The sequence below is a fragment of the Scyliorhinus canicula genome, chromosome 3 (genome assembly GCF_902713615.1).
Source record: "Scyliorhinus canicula chromosome 3, sScyCan1.1, whole genome shotgun sequence".
Lineage (NCBI taxonomy): Eukaryota > Metazoa > Chordata > Chondrichthyes > Carcharhiniformes > Scyliorhinidae > Scyliorhinus > Scyliorhinus canicula.
In genome coordinates this window covers 237,274,091-237,296,517 of record NC_052148.1, presented here as the reverse complement: position 1 = coordinate 237,296,517, position 22,427 = coordinate 237,274,091, and the positions used below count along the sequence as shown (strand labels likewise).

The window sequence follows — 22,427 nt, the reverse complement described above, 5'->3', positions numbered from 1 at the left end:
TTCCAGTGGTTATGGTCTAAAGGGGTCAGGAGTGTCTATTTCCGTAGCGTGCATTGTGACACTTACTTGCTGGCGGCTGCTTTTCCAGACCTCTCCTCCTCAAGGTTCTTCTGCTGCAACGGTGTTCTGCTGGGAGAGCTAGCTGGTCAAGGAGAGGCTGACAGAGCTAGTCGAGGAGAGGCTGGTAGAGAGAGAGAGCTGGGGTCGCATTCTCTGTCTTATACTCCTCTCAGTGTCTTGCGCCCACCTGGGCGGACCCTCTATACTCTTGTAATCGATTGGGTCTCTTCTCAATCGATTGATTTGAATTCCCCAATAGCAGGGCAGTTGCTCGATCACTGGGGCGGTTCTTGGGGCTCATTGTTTTGGGCTTCTTTGGCGCCGAAAAGTCTGGCCTTCCATCCAATGTATCAATTAGTGTTAACTTGTGTCTTTTGCGCCCGGTATCACCTCATTAATATGCTAACTGTTTCTTTTCATAGCGTTGTCTGGTTTCAGCAACAGCCAAACTGGTTTCTGTAGCAGTCCAACGCACTCTGCAAGCTGCTTGCTTTTTACAACCTGTCCAATTTTCCCTGCATTTCTTGCAATCTTCCATTTTGTGTCTGGCCAGTGGTCACCCCAGGTGGCTACAGATGTTTGGCAAGATGGTGGAGGAGTGTGGAGTCACATCCCTTCCTAAGTTGGACTGAGCTCACCGTACATTCTGGCAGAGACCTTCTCCTGAGGATTCACCGTGTGTGGCAATAATAAAGGTCCATAGCTTCATAAAGAAAGAATGGGTTCTGAGATGGGCGAAGGAGCCTTGAGACATTAAATGAGAGAGCCACGCCATCAGGTTCGACCAAGACATGGGAGCTGTTGAAGAACAGGACTGTGTTCAATAGAGCCATGGCCATCCTGTATAAAATTAAGTGTCTCGTTTGGTGTGGACTACCCGGCTCAGCTAAGAGTGGCTTTCGATGGAAAGGACTATTTATTTGATGTGTCGGGAGAGACGGACTCCTTTGTTAAGATTGGATTGGATTTGTTTGTCACGTGTACCGAGGTTCAGTGAAAAGTCTATGAACAGTGGGGAAGAAGCTGTTTTTGAATCTGTTTGTGCGTGTTCTCAGACTATTGTATCTCCTTCCTGATGTAAGATGTTGGAAGAGTTAGTAAGCCGGGTGGGAGGGGTCTTTGATTATGAAACATGGGTTGGGCGTGGTGAGATTGAGTTGGGGGGCAGGCTTGTTGAATTGTTGGGGTTCCATGTTTGTTCTTGCTTTTTCTTGTTCTTGGTTGAGTTTTTACAGTTTGGATTTAGATTTGGGGCGCTGTTCTGTTCGTTATGTTAATATATAGCTTCCTTTCGGAGTGCAATGGTTCATGGGGTTTTAGTATTTTGTTGTTTGCTGCCAATCTATCCCAACACAATTCTGTATTCCAGATATCAAAAATCAATATTTTGGCAGTGAAATCCAGAATTGCATTTCAAAGGAAAAATTCCCACCAATCTGAAGTATAGGTTTACACCTTTATTGCACAAATCAAAAGCACAAATGAAAAATGCAAATCCAATACTTCATACACGTACATCATCATGAGTGGGTGTTTTCAAATTAAGTTTCAAACATTTTGTAAATCTAAGAATCAAAAATGTGAACAAAACATTTGCATTTTTACATGAAGTTCAAAATTGTGCTTACACCAGTATCATAGCTCAGTTCAACTTTACTGATGCAGCTCTTTTGCATTTGTCAAGGCAGTGCTGCAATCACCTGCTTTCATCTTAATTTCAGGGTTTACCTTGGGTTTACTTAGGGCATGCATATTTTTACACTAATTAAGCAGTTTGCATTCAATTGCATTTTATGACAGCACTGTCCTTTGGCTTGAGCAGACTTTCTGGGTTAAGTCAGAAACTGTCTCGGTTCTTAAACTGGTCCAACACACAGTGGAGTTCTTCCTGACCAGATTGAAAATTTGTTCATGTTACTATGTGCGATTGGCAGCATGATTTTTGGAAGATGACAATACTCCAGCTCACCGATTGATTATCCCCCCCCAGCTGGAAGATATCCATCCAAACTTCATCTGATCGTTTGCCTAATGCAATACCGTCCAATGTGTCAACCTGGAATTGAGCAAATTCCACTTCTAAAATCATCCAGAACATCTTCCGTGACATGTAATCGCTTGGCAAAGTAACAAACTGATGTAAAGATTCCCACCACCCTCCCCCTTGGATTTGCCACTCTTGCATGTAGCAGCAATTCGTCCAGAAGCGGAAATTTGGTGGTGACAAATGCAATATAGTACTTTCGTACTGATGAGGAGAAGTTACTCCTATCTTGCGAGGCAAGGTGCCCCGTCTTGAGAAACTGCCTGGCTTGTTCACCAACGGCGACGTCTCCATCGGACTTCTGATTGCATTTGTCCTTGTACATGCAGCTAACAGGCAATGGAACACTGGCAATTGCAGCAGTTTTCACAAAGCAAAGCAACAAGTCCTGAAGAAAGTCAAGCAACTTCTGATGTAGAATCTGTATCTTGGGAGCTTCACTTTAGAGCTCGAGATTGAGCCTGTTGTACACAGGAAGTGTATATGGAAGAATATAAAGATACAATAGTTTGTTTCTGTCACAAAGCTGTGCATAAATCCCGGCAGCTTTGTCTTGAGATGGCCCTACTGTAGCAACAAGGTAGCTAGCTGTGGGAGACTTCTTATTGCTTCCAGCACTTGAACTGCTGGTTTTTCCACCTTTCTTACTATTGTCAGTCTTGCTACCATGCACAAGAACAGCAGTTTTCTGAACAAATCATGCACTGTTTTTTTTGGGTCTCACTGTTGCATGGGGCCTGTTTCTTGACAGCAGCGATGTGCTACATGTAACACTACCCTGTGTGTGTGGAGGTTAAGCAATCCCCTTGGTGATGGTCTCTGCCGCTGGAGGCTTGGTAGAGGCCTTTTTAGAAGTGTCAACCTTCAGTCGCTTAGCATTTCTCAAGCCCCCTTCATTCTTTTTTTTTTCCTTTCTCTGATTCGGCTTCTTGGGATACATACTCTTGTAACGCAGACCATTGTTCCAGAAATCTGTCTAGTGCTCTTTCCAAGGACAACCATCTCGTGCAGATAAGTTTCAGTACTCTGTGATTTTCTAGATTGCACAATATTTGTATTTCCGTGAACTCTTTGTGGCGCTTACTAGACTTCTCAAGGGAGTAATAGACTGGGTACAAGCAAGTCCACTGGAGAGAATGACAACCGATTTTCCTCTTTTTCTGCAGCGAGATGAAGAAAGTGGCATGGACATCCAAGAATGAAAATATCTGGGTTTTCTTTCTTCACAAAGGGAGCAACACCATTGTGGACTCTCGTCATTACTGCTGCGCTTCTGCAGAAAAGCATATCACGCTTTTCTAAGGAATGAGATTTTCCTTAAGAACATTGTCCAGACGTTGGAAAATGTTTTTGCAGCTTGATCTCTCTTTCGTTGCTGCTATTTCAAGTAGCATACTAATCACCCTGTTTGCATCAGTGTCAAAGAACCGAACAATGATAGGATAGAGTTGTTCCTCCGGACCACAGTCAGAAGTCCCATCGGAGATAAAGAATGGGATTTCCCTGATTTTCCCAAGGATGTCACCTTTCGTCTCTTGGCCCAGAGTCTTGGCAATTACTGTTGTCTTGGTCCGCGTGAAGCAAACGTAGAAGCAATCGAGCTGGCTGGAAACATCACTTTCACAAGATCAGTCACATGATCGACAGCAGAAACTATGAAGTGGGAAGGATCAGTGATCGATGCAGATGGGGCATGCTCACCAGCTCAGCTGGTACTCAGACGGTCGTTCAGAATGTGGTGTGTCTTGTGAGAGTACCTTTAAGAAAAGGGTGTTTATAAATGGGTGTGTATATAAGTATCTGTAGTGAGAGTACCTTTAAGAAATGTGCGTTTATTACTGCAGTGATGCCAGAGTGTGTGGAGCTGGGTTGTCTGTCAGCTTTTTACTTTCGTTTTAGACTGTTTGCTGCAGGGTGTGTTTTAATTTCGTTTTCAGAGCTGGATAGCTGCAGTCACAGCCAGAAGGTGTGTTAGAATCTCTCTCTGTAATCTAAAGACTGTAAATCCATCCTGGTGATTAAAAACTAATAACAGTAGTGACTTTAACCTGATGTGCTTCTGGTAAAAGGTATTTTAAGTCTTATGGATGTTAAAAGGAAAGCTTAAATGATTACTTAGTGTTGTATTCTTTGGGGGCTGTATTTGTGTTAATGATTGCTAAGATGTTCACTGTATGTTTTAAAAAGATTAACTTGAGTTCATAGAATAAAAATAAACAGCTTTAAAAAATATTTTTCCATTTCTGCTCTACCACATCTGCTCTCCATACCACAATCTATTAAAAGTTGTGGGTCAGGTGAACTGCATGATACACGTTGGGGTTCTCCAAACCCTGGCCCATAACTAATTGGGGGCTTGAGGGGGATAAAAGTCTATCTATTGGATTGGTTTTGTGAACATAAAGACAGTGAGGGGTGAGCATGTTGTGGTTGCTTTTCAGGTGTGGTATTTTAGTTTTAAGTAGGTAGTGTGTTGTGGACAATGGCTCTTTCAGAGGCTCAAAAGGTTTTGGGGGTGGAGACGGTCACATGCAGAACCTTACGGACAGAGACTAAAAGCAGACTGTTAAGATTTACCAAAAACATTGCAGTTAACATTACCTAACAAACTGCAAAAAATGAGGTAGTTATAGCCTGAGATAGAGTTTGACTCATTGGAAATGGCAAAAATTCAGTTACAAATTAAACAAATGAACCATGAGAAAGAATTAAAGCAGCTTGAATATGAAAGAGAGAGAGAGGAAAAAGAGAGAGGAGAAAGGAAAACAGAAAGACTAGCCCGAGCAGAACAAAAAGAAAGAGAAAGGGAGATACATATCAGGGAAAAAGATAGAGTTTGAACTTCAGAAAATGGCCATGAAACATGAGTTAGTTAAAAGTGGCAGATGTAAAGGGAAACGTTCAGTTGGAGGATAGTGAGAAACAGCGTCAAAGTCGAAGGCTTGGTGGGAATCTATTTACATATGTCCAAGTATTGCAAAGGTCTGACGAGCAGGAGGTAGAAGCCTTTCTCGTTTCATTTGAGAAGGTAGCTAAACAAATGAAATGGCCACAGGACATATGGGTATTACTGAATGAAACATAGCTGATAGGTAGGGTATGTGAAGGGTTTTCATCACAACTGGAGGAGGTATCTGAGACTTATGAGGAGGTGAAAAAAATCCATCTTAGGTGCATATGAACTAGTGCCTGAAGCCTACAGACAAAGATTTATAAATTTAAGGAAAGAATTTGGTCAAACATACATGGAGTTTGAAAGGATCAAACAGAGTAATTTTGATAGGTGGATAAGGGCTTTGAAAATATACCAAACGTATGAAGCTCTCAGAGAAATTATACTTTTGGAGGAGTTTAAAAATGCAATTCCTGATGTAGTAAGAACTCATGTGGAAGAGCAGAGGGTTAAAACTGCGGGGTTAGCAGCAGAAATGGCAGATGATTATGAATTAGTTCATAAATCAAAGAATGGTTTCCGACATCAGTTTCAGCCTGTGAGGGGTAGAAACTGGGGACATGAGAAGTACTCAAGTGGTAAAGGTAAAGGTGATCTGATGGGAGATAATAAGGAGTGTACCTCAGATTAAAAAAGAAATCCAGGAGGGTGGAAGAGACATGAAAAGTTTCAAATGTTTTCACTGTAATACACTAGGCCATGTACGGTCACAGTTTTGGTGGTGAAAGAAAAGCACTGGGAAGGCTGATATGGTAAAACAGGATAAGACAGTGGGGTTTGTTAAAGTGGGAAAGGAAAGCCCAAGTGAAGCGAAGGAGGTGCAAAAGATTGTACAGCCTGATCAAGAGGTGATTGGTAAGAATGCACCAGATCTCTTTTACTTTTGTGGGTAAAGTTTACTCATGTGTATCAGGAGGAGCAGGTAAAGAAGTCACAATTTTAAGAGATACGGGAGCTAGTCAATCTTTAATGGTAAGAGATTAGGAGTTTTGTAGTTTAGGAAGAATGTTGCCAGAAAAGCTGGTAATATGTGGAATTCAGGGTGAGAGGAGCAGTGTTCCATTATATAAGGTGTTGCTCGTTCTGGGTGAGTGTGCTTTACACTCAATTTGGCTCTGTTTCGTTCCTTAGCTGTGGAGTCGCCAGGTATCGTTAAGATACCGCCACAAGTTCTAAGTTCAAGTTCAAACCAATAACTCCATACACCAGTTAGTAAGTTCAAACAAGACACGTTTATTATAATACAATAATCTACTAATCATGCATATAAAACTATAAGACTAGGCTAATCCTACCACTAACAGGCAAATACTTATCTGGATAAGGGGACTGCCGGATCAGGGAACAACGGCTTCTAGCTTTGTCCTGGGTCCACAGGCTTCCAGTAGTCATGGACTAAAGGGGGTCAGGAGTGTCTACTCTCGTAGCGTGTGTTGTATGACACTTTCGTGATGGCGGCTGCTGTCCAGGCCTCTCCTTCTCAAGGTTCTTCTGCTGGAACGGTGTTCTGCTGGGAGGGCTGGCTGGTCAAGGAGAGGCTGGCAGAGAGAGAGAGCTGGGGTCGGGGTCTCTGTTTTATACCTCTCTCAGGGTCTGGGCGGACCCTCTATTCACTCGCAATCAATTGGGTCTCTTCCCAATCGATTGATTTGAATTCTCCAATAACAGGGCAGTTCCTCGATCCCTGGGCATTCTTGGGACTTATTGTTTTGGACTTCTTTTGGCGCCGAAAAGTCTGGCCTTCCATTTAATGTATCGATTTGTGTTAACTTGTTTCCATTGTACCTGGGGATCGCCCGGTATCGCCTCATTAGTATGATAACTTGCTTTCTTTCACAGTGCTGTCTGATTTCTGCAGCATTCAGAACTGGTTTCTGCAGTAGCCAGAATACACAAGCACTTTGCAAGCTGCTTACTTTTGCAACATGTCCATTTTCCCTGCATTCCTTGCAATCTTCCATTTTGTGTTGGGCAGTGGTCACCCCAGGTGGCTACAAAGGTAAGGTTGGAAAGTCCAGTGAAGAGTGGTGAAGTGGTAGTAGGAGTAATAGAGAAACTATCTTGTCCAGGAATAGTTTATCTTGGGTAATTGATAGCTGGATCGCAGGTGGGAGTGATGCCAACTGTGGTTGATAAGCCAGTGGAAAATCAGACAACTGAATGTTGAAGGACGAATATCCTGGGACTTTTCCGGATTGTGTAATAACAAGGTCGCAATGTCACAGGTTTAGACAAGAGGAGAAATCAGAGTGAAGATGACGTTGAAGTGCAATTATCAGAAACGATTTTTGATCAGATAGTTGAAAAAGAACAAGAACAGGTGGAGGATGAGGCGGATATTTTTACTTCAGGAAAATTGGCAGAGTTACAACAAAAAGATATGGCAATAAAACGGATGTATCAGAAATCATATACGGAAGAGGAATCTGAGTGTATACCAGAGTGTTATTACTGTAAAAGTGACGTCTTGATGAGAAAATGGAGACCTTTACATATTCAGGCGGATGAAAAGGGGGCAGAAGGTCATCAAGTAGTATTGCCGGTAGGATATAGAAAGGAGGTGTTGCGAGTTGCACATGAGGTACCAGTGGGAGGACATTTGGGAATAAGGAAAACTCAAGCTAAAATCCAGAAACATTTTTATTGGCCTGCACGACATAAAGATGTAGTTACATTTTTTCAATCATGTCACACATGTCAAGTGATACGGAAACCTCGAGCAGTGATAAAACCAGTGGTCTTAATATCTATTCCAGCATTTGAGGAACCTTTATCAAGGATCCTAATTGATTGCGTAGGACCGCATCCTAAAACAAAAAGTTGCAATCAATATCTTTTGACTATAATGGATATGTCTACTAGCTTTCCAGAGGCCATTCCAGTACATAATATTACAGCTAAAAAGATTGTAGAGGAGTTACTTAACTTCTTTACTAGATATGGACTACCCACAGAAACACAATTGGATCGAGGATCAAATTTTACCACAAGGTCATTCAAAGAAATTATGGATAGCATAGGAATAAAACAATTTAAATCAACCAAGTACCATCCAGAATCGCAGGGAACATTAGAAAACTGGCATCAGTCATTAAAGACAATGTTTAGGGCTTATTGTCACGATGATCCAGAGGAATGGGATAAAGGAATTCTATTTGTACTGTTTGCAATTAGGGATGCATGTAATGAGTCAACCAAATTTAGTCCTTTTGAACTAATTTTTGGTCATGATGTAAGAGTACCACTTAAATTGATTAAGGAAAAATTGGTGACTGAGAAATCGGAAATTAAATTATTGGATTACATGTCAAATTTTAAGGAACAATGAAATGGAGCGGGTGAATTGGCTGGACAACATTTAAAAGTTGCACAAAATGTGAGGAAATGGGTAGTGGACAAGAAATCCAAAGTTCGTAGCTTTGCCAGTGGAGATAAAGTTTTAGTATTGTAGTAGGTGAACCGTTAAAAGCAAGGTTTTGTGGACATTATCAGATTGAAAGGAAATTAAGTGAGGTGGATTATGTGGTTAAAAACACCAGACAGAAGGAAAAGTATGTCATGTGACTATGCTTAAAAGGTACTTTGAAAGGGAAGGATAGAAAAAGGAAGAGGTTTTAATGATTCTAACTCAAAGTGAAGAACCAAATCCAGATGACTGAATTTGACATACCTCAAATTAAATTGGAAAATGGGGATGTTCTTAAAAGTTGGGATAAATTGTTGAGTTACTTCCAGAGGAAAACGGTCTGACCTGAAAGAGTTATTGATATCACATGGGCAAGTTTGTGGAGATAAATTGGGAAGTACTAAAATGGCTATACATGTAGATGTGGGAAATACTGTTCCAATCAAACAACATCCATACAGACTTAACCCGTTAAAATTGGCACAGGTTAACAAAGAGATTGGGAGTATGCTTAAAAATGGCATAATTGAAGTGGGTTGCAACCAATGGAGCTCACACATAGTGATGGTACCTAAACCAGACAGTACCCAACGGTTGTGTGTGGACTATAGAAAGGTTAATGCAGTTACAAGAATGTACTCTTATCCTATCCCACGTATGGAGGATTGCTTTGAGAAAGTGGGACAAACAGTTTTTATTTCCAAACTGGATTTACTTAAAGGTTACTGACAGGTACCTTTATCCGAAAGGGCAAAGGACATTTCAGCTTTTGTGACTCCAGATGGTATATACCAATTAAAAGTTATGCCATTTGGCATGAAAAACGCCCCAGCCACATTTCAACGGTTAACTAACAAAGTTGTTTCAGGATTACCCAATAGTGCGGTATACATCGACGATCTTGTAATTTTCAGCCAGACATAAAAAGAACATTTAAAACATCTGATGGAGTTATTCGATTGACTTCAGGAGACGGGTTTGGTGATAAACCTAGCCATAAGTGAATTTGGAAAAGTTCAAGTCACTTTCCTTGGCCATACAATCGGACAGGGTCAAATGGTCACATGAGATGTGAAACCAACAGTTATCGAAGAGTTTCCGATACCCTCAAGACAAAGGGAAATAATGCGATTTCTTGGCATGAGTGGATTTGATTGAACATTTATGCAAAAGTTTTGTAGCGTGGTTGCTCCACTGATGGACTTGCTGAGGAAACGTCGAAAATTTCAGTGGAAGCGGAGTTTCAACAGGCATTTGCATGCCTGAAAGCTGTGATAACCAATGCTCCTGTGTTGGAGAATTACAAGGGACTGTGATCAGGTTGAACTAAAATATCTGACTTTGAAGAGACATGCCGAGGCTTAGAGGAATGGATGGATCGTGCAGAAACCTTCTTGTTCAAAGAGACTGTCAATCGAGAAGGATTTCAGTTGGAGGAAGAAAAACCAAAAAAAAATGGACTATATTATTATACCTGTTTGCATGTGTTTTTTTGAAAAGCAAAAGTATATTTACTGTGTGCATTTCTTAAAGGATAGTGAAAAGGTGAAAAATGAAACCATCTTGAAGTTGATGGTTTATTTCCTTTTCTTGGGAGGAGGTGTCATGTGATAGTACCTTGAAGAAATAGGTGTTTATAAATGTGTGTGAATATAAGTGTCTGTAGTGAGAGTACCTTTAAGAAATGGGCGTTTATTACTGCAGTGATGTCAGAGAATGGGTGGAGCTGGGCTGTCTGTCAGCTTTTTACTTTCATTTTAGACTGCTGCAGGGTGTGTTTTAGTTTCGTTTTCAGAGCTGGATAGCTGCAGTCACAGCCAGAAAGTGTATTAGAGTCTCTCTCTGTAATCTAAAGACTGTAAATCGATCCTAGTGATTAAAAACTAATAACAGTAATGACTTTAACCTGATGCACTTCTGGTAAAAGGTGTTTTAAGTCTTATGGATGTTAAAAGGAAAGATTAAAGTATTACTTGGTGTTGTGTTCTTTGGGGGTTGTATTTGAATTAATGGTTGCTAAGATGTTCACTGTATGTTTTAAAAAGATTAACTTGAGTTCATAGAATAAACATTGTTTTGCTTTAAAAAATACTTTTCCATTTCTGTTACCACACCTGTAGAGTGGGCCTTGTGCTCCACATACCACAATCTATTAAAAGTTGTGGGTCAGGTGAACTCCATGATACACTTTGGGGTTCTCTAAACCCTCACCCATAACAGGTGGAAGCCTGATAGACTGAACCTGTGACTGAATACTTATTTCTTAAAACAGAAATGTGATTGTAAATAAGGATATTTAAGACACATGATTGTAAAAAAATATTTCTCCAAAGGAAGGGTTGTGTGGTGATATGCATATTGGCATATCTATGTATAATTGTACATACTTGTACCAATGTATATATGGGTATATATTAGCACCACTTTACATAGACACTGACCAATACATGCAGGGACAGCTATGACCTCCGCCAGCAGGTTGAACCAGACACGACACAGACCTGTGCCTGAGGCAGCACGGTAGCATCCTGGTTAGCATAGTTGCTTCACAGCTCCAGGGTCCCAGGTTCGATTCCCAGCTTGGGTCACTGTCTGTGCGGAGTCGGCACGCTCTCCCCTTGTCTGCGTGGGTTTCCTTCCACAGTCCAAAAATGTGCAGGTTAGGTTGATTGGCCTTGCTAAATTACCCTTAGTGTCCAAAAAGGTTGGGTGGGGTTATGGGGATAGGGTGGATGTGTGGGTTTGGGTCGAGTGTCCTCTCCAAAGTCCGGTGCAGACTCAATGAGCTGAATGGCCTCCTTCTGCACTGTAAATTGTATGATTCTATGACCTATATATGTCGGGGGACGGATGGGATGCGGGCACTTGTTCGCAGGACAGACATCTCCTTCCATAGTCTTACAGTAACGGAGACTGAATCATTTATGAATAGAAATGCATGGTTATCATCAAGAATAAATACTTGTAGCAATCACATCTTTGTATTCTACGTGTACCTTCATGATCAAGGAAGCAACAGAACACAACAGGAAGGAGTTGGTATTCATGTATACCAGGACTTCACTGTGGAGCTGGCAAGCAGCCGTTGGTCTCATCAGGGATACTCTTTCGTAACAAGTGAGGTTCGGTGTGGTTTACCTGGCGAAGTTGGGGGTGACCTACAATTCAAGAGACTTCAACTTTGAGACGGTGGAAGCGGCGGTGATATTCGTGGAAGTTGATGGACTGATGAGGTTAAACCGAGAGATCGGACTGGGATTTGGCTTCAGACTGAAGGGGCTGGGGGGTGGGGGGGGGGGTGGAAATGCTGTGTAGAGCCTTATCACTTGTTTCAGGATGTGTATGTAGAACATAGAACGATACAGCGCAGGTACAGGTCCTTCGGCCCTCGTTGTTGCACCGACATGGAAAAAACTAAAGGCCATCTAACCTACACTATGCCCTTATCATCCATATGCTTATCCAATAAACTTTTAAATGCCCTCAATGTTGGCGAGTTCACTACTGTTGCAGGTAGGGCATTCCACGGCCTCACCACTCTTTGCGTAAAAAACCCACCTCTGACCTATATCTATTACCCCTCCATTTAAGGCTATGTCCCCTCATGCTAGTCACCTCCATCCGCGGGAGAAGGTTCTCGCTGTCCACCCTATCTAACCCTCTGATCATTTTGTATGCCTCTATTAAGTCACCTCTTAACCTTCTTCTCTCTAATGAAAACAACCTCAAGTCCATCAGCCTTTCCTCATAAGATTTTTCCTCCATACCAGGCAACATCCTGGTAAATCTCCTCTGCACCCGTTCCAAAGCTTCCACGTCCTTCCTATAATGAGGCGACCAGAACTGTACGCAATACTCCAAATGCGGCTGTACTAGAGTTTTGTACAACTGCAACATGACCTCATGGCTCCGGAACTCAATCCCTCTACCAATAAAGGCCAACACACCATAGGCCTTCTTCACAACCCTATCAACCTGGGTGGCAACTTTCAGGGATCTATGTACATGGACACCGAGGTCCCTCTGCTCATCCACACTACCAAGAATTTTACCATTAGCCAAATATTCCACATTCCTGTTATTCTTTCCAAAGTGAATCACCTCACACTTCTCCACATTAAACTCCATTTACCACCTCTCAGCCCAGCTCTGCAGCTTATCTATGTCCCTCTGTAACCTGCAACATCCTTCCGCACTGTCTACAACTCCACCGACTTTAGTGTCGTCTGCAAATTTACTCACCCATCCTTTTGCGCCCTCCTCTAGGTCATTTATAAAAATGACAAACAGCAACGGCCCCAGAACAGATCCTTGTGGTACGCCACTCGTAACTGAACTCCATTCAACCACCACTCTCTGTCTTCTTTCAATTAGCCAATTTCTGATCCACATCTCTAAATCACCCTCAATCCCCAGCCTCCGTATTTTCTGCAATAGCCGACCGTGGGGAACCTTATCAAACGCTTTACTGAAATCCATATACACCACATCAACTGCTCTACCTTCGTCTACCTGTTCAGTCACCTTCTCAAAGAACTCGATAAGGTTTGTGAGGCATGACCTACCCTTCACAAAAGCATGCTGACTGTCCCTAATCATATTATTCCTATCTAGATGATTATAAATCGTATCTTTTATAATCCTCTCCAAGACTTTACCCACCACAGACGTTAGGCTCACCGGCCTATAGTTACCGGGGTTATCTCTACTCCCCTTCTTGAACAAAGGGACCACATTTGCTATCGTCCAGTCCTCTGGCACTATTCCTGTAGCCAATGATGACCTAAAAATCAAAGCCAAAGGCTCAGCAATTTCTTCCCTGGCTTCCCAGAGAATCCTAGGATAAATCCCATCAGGCCCCGGGGACGTATCTATTTTCACCTTGTCCAGAATTGCCAACACTTCTTCCCTACGCATCTCAATGCCATCTATTCTAATAGCCTGGGTCTCAGCATTCTCCTCCACAATATTATCTTTTTCCTGAGTGAATACTGACGAAAAGTATTCATTTAGTATCTCGCTTATCTCCTCAGCCTCCACACACAACTTCCCACCACTGTCCTTGACTGGCCCTACTCTTACCCTAGTCATTCTTTTATTCCTGACATACCTATAGAAAGCTTTTGGGTTTTCCTTGATCCTACCTGCCAAAGACTTCTCATGTCCCCTCCTTGCTCGTCTTAGCTCTCTCTTTAGATCCTTCCTCGCTTCCCTGTAACTATCAAGCGCCCCAACTGAAACTTCACGCCTCATCTTCACATAGGCATCCTTTTTCCTCTTAACAAGAGATTCCACTTCTTTGGTAAACCACGGTTCCCTCGCTCTACCCTTTCCTCCCTGTCTGACTGGTACGTACTGATCAAGAACACGCAATAGCTGTTCCTTGAACAAGCTCCACATATCTGTGCTGTACTGTTCTAAAAAAAAATATCCAGTGTGCCCAACCCTTGCAGCCTACTTCTCCAACCTACACATCCTAAGTCATGTCTAATGGCATCATAATAGCCCTTCCCCCAGCTATAACTCTTGCCCTGCGGGGTATACTTATCCCTTTCCATCACTAATGTAAAGGTCACCGAATTGTGGTCACTGTCTCCAAAGTGTTCACCTACCTCCAGATCTAACACCTGGCCTGGTTCATTACCCAAAACCAAATCCAATGTGGCCTCACCTCTTGCTGGCCTGTCAACATATTGTGTCAGAAAACCCTCCTGCACACATTGTACAAAGAACGACCCATCCAATGTACTCGAACTATATCTTTTCCAGTCAATATTAGGAAAGTTAAAGTCTCCCATAACAACTACCCTGTTACGTTCGCTCTTTTCCAGAATCATCTTCGCCATCCTTTCCTCTACATCTCTAGAACTATTAGGTGGCCTATAGAAAACTCCCAGCAGTGTGACCTCTCCTTTCCTGTTTCTAACCTCAGCCCATACTACCTCGGAAGAAGAGTCCCCATCTTGCATCCTTTCTGCCACCGTAATACTGTCCTTGACTAGCAGCGCCACACCTCCCCCTCTTTTGCCCCCTTCTCTGACTTACTAAAACACCTAAACCCCGGAACCTGCAACAACCATTCCTGTCCCAGCTCTATCCATGTCTCTGAAATGGCCACAACATCGAAGTCCCAGGTACCAACCCATGCTGCCAGTTCCCCTACCTTATTTCATATACTCCTGGCATTGAAATAGACACACTTCAAACCACTGACCTGAACACTGGCGCCCTCCTGCGAAGTCAAATCTGTGCTCCTGACCTCTCTACTCTCAATCTCCCATACCCCAAAACTACAATCCAGGTTCCCATGCCCATGCTGAATTAGTTTAAAACCCCCCAAAGAGTACTAACAAATCTCCCCCCCAGGATATTGGTGCCACTTAGGTTCAGATGTAAACCATCCTGTCTATAGAGGTCCCACCTTCCCCAGAAAGAGCCCCAGTTATCCAGAAATCTGAATCCCTCCCGCCTGCACCATCCCTGTAGCCACGTGTTTAATTGCTCTCTCTCTCTATTCCTCATCTCACTATTACGTGGCACGGGCAACAACCCAGAGATAACAACTCTGTTTGTTCTCACTCTGAGCTTCCATCCTAGCTCCCTAAAGGCCTGCCTGACATCCTTGTCCCCTTTCCTACCTATGTCGTTAGTGCCAATGTGGACTACAACTTGGGGCTGCTCCCCTTCCCCCTTAAGGACCTGAAAAACACGATCCGAGACATCACTTACCCTTGCACCTGGGAGGCAACATACCAAACGTGAGTCTCTCTCGCTCCCACACAATCTCCTATCTGTGCCCCTGACTATTGAGTCCCCAATTACTAATGCTCTGCTCCTCTCCCCCCTTCCCTTCTGAGCAACAGGGACAGACTCCGTGCTAGAGTCCCGTACCTCATGGCTTACCCCTGGTAAGTCATCCCCCCCACAAGTATCCAAAATGGTATACTTGTTACTCAGGGGAACGACCGCAGGGGGTCCCTGCACTGACTGCTTCTTCCCAGTCCCTCTTACAGTTACCCATCTATCTCCAGTCTTTGGTGTAACTACTTCCCTGAAGCTCCTATCTATGACCACCTCTGCCTCCCGAATGATCCGAAGTTCATCCAACCCCAGCTCCAGTACCATAACTCGGTCTTGTAGGAGCTGGCTGCACTTCCTGCAGGTAAAATCAGCAGGGACACTAACGGCATCCCTCACCTCAAACATCCTGCAGGAGGAACATTGCACTGCCTTCCCTGCCATCCCACTTAATTTCAACCAAGTTCTGGTAAACAAATATAAAATAAATAAAAAATAATAATATAATATAGCACTTACCTGCTCACACCAATGGGTCTTATTATTAGGTTAGAGGAGGAGGGCGGTGTAGCCACCCAAGATGGACACTGGGCTAACAAAATGGAGAACTGCTAAGACTGTAGGGAGAAAACAGTTTTAGCCAGGACAAGCAGTCTGCAAAGGCTAATTAGCATTCTGCACGTAACGAAACTAGTTTATGGCCAGGTGGAAGATCTCAACCAAAGGTGTAAATAGCAAAACGCTTTGCATAGTAATGAGGCAATCCAGATCTGGACACACACAATAGCAACGTTTGGGTTTGAATGGATACTTTGAGTGGACGCCCAGACGAAACGGCACCAGAAGTATCCATCACAAAAGACCCTAGAGACCGCCCCACCCATCGAGAAGAGACCCTCAGATTGGGGGATTTGTAAGACATCGATTGGGAAATAACCCAATCGATACATGGCAGGTAAAGGCCCGCCCCGAAAAGGCACGGACATTGGGGGCCCTATAAAGATAGACCCCGCACATGGTTCTGTCTGTTGTGCTCCGGCTCTGTTGCTGTTTTTGTGCTCCGGCTTGGACTGCTGTTTTGACTCCGGCCCCGATCTGCTGTTGTATCCTGACTCCGACTCCAGCCGTTGATCCTGTCTTCCATCACCAGCCGTTGAGCACCAGCCATCGTTCAGTAAGTGCCAAAACGACGCTCGCTACGTGAACCCGGCATTACTTATACAGTATTCGACTATTAGTGAACAGAAGGTGCAGCCCAGAAAGGAACAAAGGCCTTGTCCCCTGACCTTGCTGGTTCCTACTTAGATAAGTATTTAGTCGTTTAATAGTAGTAATAAGTATTAGTCTTTAGCGTGTGCATGCGTATTTATTATATTTGTATAATAAATATCAATCATTTGAACTTACTGATCGGTGTATAGTTTTATTACTTTGAACCTGACCTTGAAATACTTGTGAGGTGTCTAAATACGGCACCTGGCGACTCCGAGCTGAAAATACACACACAGAGCTGTAGTAGTGTTAAGCACACGGCCTTTAAACGGAGGCGTGTTAATACACTCCAATAAACGCGTAATACACTCAAGTAAAACGTGCAACAGCGGGTGGGAGACACTATACGTGTAGTGTCTCGGGTATCCTCTCCACCAGAATTTATTGGCTAGAAGAAAATCCTTCCCAGAAGTCCGTGGGTCGTACTTCTGGTTCCCGCCTTATGTTATCTTTGCTCCCACTGGCACCCCGCCGCTCTCCCGCTCTCAATGTGTCCCCTCGCGCTCTTTCACTGACTCACCGCCGCTCTCCTCGCGCTCTTTTATCCTGCGTCCCTCTGAGCTCCCGCTGCTTTATGGGCTCTCTCTCTGTCTCTGAACTCCCGCTGCTTTATGGGCTCTCTCTCTGAACTCCCGCTGCTTTATGGGCTCTCTCTCTCTGAACTCCCGCTGCTTTATGGCCTCTCTCTCTGAACTCCCGCTGCTTTATGGGCTCTCTCTGAACTCCCGCCGCTTTCTGGCTCTCTCTCTCTCCGAACTCCCGCTGCTTTATGGGCTCTCTCTCTCTCTCTGAACTCCCGCTGCTTTATGGGCTCTCTCTGTCTCTGAACTCCCGCTGCTTTATAGGCTCTCTCTCTGTCTCTGAACTCCCGCCACTTTCTGGGCTCTCTCTCTCTCTGAACTCCCGCTGCTTTATGGGCTCTCTCTGTCTCTGAACTCCCGCTGCTTTATGGGCTCTCTCTCTGTCTCTGAACTCCTGCCGCTTTCTGGGCTCTCTCTCTCTGAACTCCCGCTGCTTTATGGGCTCTCTCTGAACTCCCGCTGCTTTTATGGGCTCTCTCTCTCTGTCTCTGAACTCCCGCCGCTTTCTGGGCTCTCTCTCTCTCTCTCTGAACTCCCGCTGCTTTATGGGCTCTCTCTGTCTCTGAACTCCCGCTGCTTTATGGGCTCTCTCTGTCTCTGAACTCCCGCCGCTTTCTGGGCTCTCTCTCTCTCTCTCTCTGAACTCCTGCTGCTTTATGGGCTTTTGTATTTGCAGGAGAAATAGTTAGGGGTTTGATTTTTGGATTGGTTGATGGGAAGGGTAGTGCACCCTCTGCTATGGGCTACAGTGGGTATGAGGATATTGGGGAGGGGAATCCTGAGCACTGCTAGGGATTGGACCAATAGGTTATCATGAAATGATAAAAGGAGGGAATGAGGAATTGAACAAACGAATGTGATACAAAATGGGATAGTTAGGATAATGTGGAGGCTGGAACAAAGGAATTGGGCTAAGCATAGCTTGGATGGGGGGGATGGGTAATTGCTAGGATGAAATGCTGAGTGAAAGACCCCCCCCCCCCCCCCCCCCCCCCCAGGGCTGAAGAATGTGAAGTGAGCCCAGGGCAGAGTAATGAGCCAATCAGGATATATGGCCAGGTTAAGAAGTGTATAGGGATAGCCTATGGGAATTTTGCATTCATTACTGTTGCCTTATTTGGTCGTATGTATGTGAAATTTGATGCAACTTGAATGTATCTGTACATAAATGTTTTGTCCTTTATAGGAGCCAATTATGATGTGGCACTCAGCTTGTAACGTTGTCTGAGTTGCCTCCATATCTTCGAAGTAGAGATCACCACTGGGTTTGAGGTATATTTCTTTGGCGTGGGAGTGGTGCCGTTACTAGGGCCCAGAGGTTCGATCCTTTACACAAACATGCCTCCTTCCTCCCCACATGGTGTCCGATTCTCAACACCTTCTCCAGATTGGCCGCCCAATAATACATGAGGAAATTGGTAGTGCCTAGCCCCCCAACTGCCGGCCCCTTGGGAGGTGCAAATTCTCAGCGTACTATCCACCTATATAAAGGAATTCACTTACTTGTTCAGCCTAGCAAAGAACAATTTAGAAAGAAAGATAGGAAGGCATTGGAAAAAAAATAGTACCCGTGGCAGAATGTTCACCATAATGGTTTGAATTCTGCCCGCCAGTGATAACAGGAGGCTACTCCATCTCTGCAAATTAAGTGTCACCTTACCTAACAAACTTATAAAGTTTAACTTAAGAAACCCATGCCAATTATATGTCACTTGGATGCCAAGATACTCGAAGTGTGTCTGGCCTGGCAAAAGAGTAATACTCCCCAAATTGTCTCCCTTTCTGGGACATTAACTGGAAAGTACTCACTTTCCCTCAAGTTTAACTTATAGCCAGAGAAGGAGTCAAAGTCCCTCAGCAATCTCAATCTTGTCTATCGAGGAGACCCGATCAGTGACATATAGGAACAGGTCATCAGCATAAAGCAACACCTTATGTTTTCTTCCTCCCCGGTCAATCCATCTCCCAGAAGCTCTTAGTGCCATCGCCAGAGATTCTATTGTCAGACCAAAAAGGAGCAGCGACATTGGGGATCCCTGAATAGTACCCCTGCTCAGAGGGAAGTATCCCGAACTTGTCGCATTGGCCCGAACGCTAGCCATGGGTATCTGGTACAGCAGCCGCACTCATGAAAACAATTTCTGCCCGGACCCAAACCTCCCAAGATACCTCAATGAGATACTTCCACTCCACTCCACTCTGTCGAACGCTTTCTCTGCATCCATAGCTATAATCACTTCTGGGTCGGGGGCCGAAGGCAGCAAGAGGACAACATTCAGAACCCGCCGTACATCGGATGACAGCTGCCTACTCTTCACAACTCCCCATCTGGTCCTCTATCACTATATCTGGGACACATGGCTAACCGCAGAACCAGCGTCTTAGCCAGTATCTTGGCATCCACATGTGGCAGTGAAATGGGCCTGTGAGAACCACATTTCTTGGGGTCCCCATCTTTCTGTAAAATAAGGGAGATGGAGGCCCGTGTAAGGTTATCAGGCAAATAACCTCGAGCTACAGTATTGTTGAACATATCCACCTTTACTGGTACTAGCTGGTCTGAGAATTTAGTAAAATTCAACAGGATATCCATCAGGGCACAGAATCTTGTTCGTCTGCATCAACCCAATCGTCCTCAGCACCTTATCTGGGACCAACGGGGCCTTCAGCTCGTCCCTACTCTTGTGAGGACAGCCTGTCTAGAAAAACCACTATAGCTAACACCCTTTCCGGTGGGTCCGACCTATACAGATCCCCGTAGAAAGCCCCAAATGCTGCATTTACTTCTCTTGGTGCGATCACTAAGCTATCACTATCGAGTTCCTGACCTGCATAATCTCTAAGAGATCGACTGCCGGCTCAATTGGTGCACCATAAGACGACCTGCCTTCTCCCCTACTCATACACTATGCCCTTCGCACATCATAGCTGTTTCACCTACTTTTCAGTGGATACCAAGTCAAACTGCACTGGGAGCTGCTTCCTGGTTGCAAACAGCTCCGGGATAGGAGTTTCCAACTTCCAGACTGAGAGAGAGGACAGAGTGAGTTTTAGCGTTGGACAGATGTAATTATACAGACCTGAGGAAAGACTTTGCCCAAGTAGACTGGGAACAAATAATTGAGGGTAGGAAGTTGAAGAACAATGGCAGATGTTCGGGGAAATATTAAACACCTCTCAATTAAAGTATATTCCTGAGAGGAAGAGGAAATGTAAAAGGGAGAAAAATGTTCCATGGTGAAAGGAATTCAAGGAAGACATAAAAGGCAAGAACTAGGGCTTACTGCAAAAGCTGGACGATTGAGAGAACTTCAAGGGTCAGCAAAAATCTACTAAAAATAGAATCAAAAAGCCAAGATGAACTATGAAAGGAAACTAGCAGGAAACATAAACCAAAGAGAAAATGCTGCAAAATCTCAGCTGGTCTGGCAGCATCTGTAGGGAAAGAGTTAACGATTTGAATCCAGATGACCCTTTATCAAAGCTATACTACAGAGAAAGTGGGAAATATTTATACTGTGGAGTGAGAATAAAAGATGAGTCATAGCCATAGAAACCCAGGGAAACAGGGTGATAAAAGCCACAGAAACCATGGGGAAAGAGTGCTAATGGCAGTCCTTAGAGAGAACAAAAGATATTTTGTTCTCTCTTGGGACTGCAATTAGCACTCTCTCCGTGGTTTCTGGGAGGGGGGTCAAAAATATGAGTTTTTGATTCAGATGTTGAGTTATTCAATGAACCTTCTTCACAGTAGAAATGTAGTTTAAAGTCTCTGACCTACAGCCCGTAATGATCTTTTTTGCGGTTTGGCAGGATATCTTACTCACAGTTTTTCCAGAAGAGGCCTCTGCCTTCATAACAGCCTGTCCTGCAGAGAGAGTGTTATCAGGTTCTGGTCTCTGCTTCACATCAACCTATCTCGGAGAGAGTGTTACCAAGTTCTAAATTCTACTTTACATCAACCTTTTCTGAACAGAGAGTTATCAGATTCTCCAGTGGCGTTTTTAATGAGAATTAACTAGATACATCGAAGTGAATTGGTTAGATTCCTCCATCCAGCCTGCAGGATCGAAAGTGAAACAAAAAAAACAGCCTCCACACTGAAAAACACCTCAGAGAAATAATATCCAGTCACCGTGTGTTGCCAGGCAGAATACAATCTCTTTGGCTCATTCATTGGCCACTATCCAAGTTAAGCAAATTGAGTCAGCACTGTTATCAGCCAGTCTGCAATCACTAGCCTAAAACAGCACAGCCTTCTGGATCCTACTGTTTGAATTAAAAGCACAAGCCACTTTCGTTAAAGTCGCCTTTACATCAGCTACGTATTGCCTCTCAGTGACATCCTGCGATGGTACCTTTGTTAAGAACACCACCAGCTTTTCTCATCCTGAAAATCTAGGGGTGCCAGATTCCTGGTAAATACAGAAGAAACTTGTTTCTATTTCAGGGTGCATCTGCAATAATAATTAAAATAATTGGAAAAGAATCAGAAGGGTTTTTTTTTAACCATGACTGGTTGTGCGCTGTCTAAAAGGGGTGAAAACAGATTTGAAAGTAACTTTGAAGAAGGAATCAGATATATGCCTGGAAATGGAAAATAATTAAGTCTGGGAGGGAAAAGCTGGAGTGGGACTATGTTCCATGTGGGACCCCTGCTGATAGATCAAATGCAATCTTACATTCTTAAAAAGAGGCTACATGAAATATTCAGAAAAGGGTGCATAGCAGCAATTATAAATCTAAGATGTAACTTTGAGAAGTTTAGTACAATCCTTTGGAATTTTTCAAAATTCCATCAAGATTGCACTAATTATTTAGCTGAGATTAGAGTACAGGAGCAGCTAAATCTCAAATGGTTTGACAAAACGGCAAAATTCGACAACAGTGTGTTGCGCGTGCTTTGTGCAATGTTCCAATTTTTTTGCATAATTATTCAGAGGTCCATGTGCAGCTTTGGCACTGTAAAGGAAGGTTCTATAATTGTTGGCCAGAAAGTGTTTAAATTAGATGTTTGAAAATGTCATTCCAAATGATTGGCAGCGTCGACAAGGTTTTTGGGGCAGAAAAGGAAACAATGGCCAAGATATATTTACAAGTCAGTTTTCAACTGAATGGAGTAGCCCAGCTGATGACCCTTTTTGTGACCAGAGATATGGAGGCAATATTGCAAGACAAAGCATCATTGCTATTGTCTGCACTATATTTTCTTTGGGTTCAGCATATCTGGCCTACACCAGAAGTGATTTCCCCATCCTTCACTTTTACTATACCTGGGTATACTTTAGCATGCACAGGGGCTGCAACAATGAA

General features: G+C 43.7%; 1 protein-coding gene across 1 annotated transcript in view; it reads right to left on the bottom strand.

The window, feature by feature from the left end:
- LOC119963373 (ADP/ATP translocase 4-like) overlaps positions 1-22,427 on the bottom strand; it is a 107,546-nt gene that overhangs the window by 83,820 nt on the left and 1,299 nt on the right. The window lies entirely within an intron of this gene.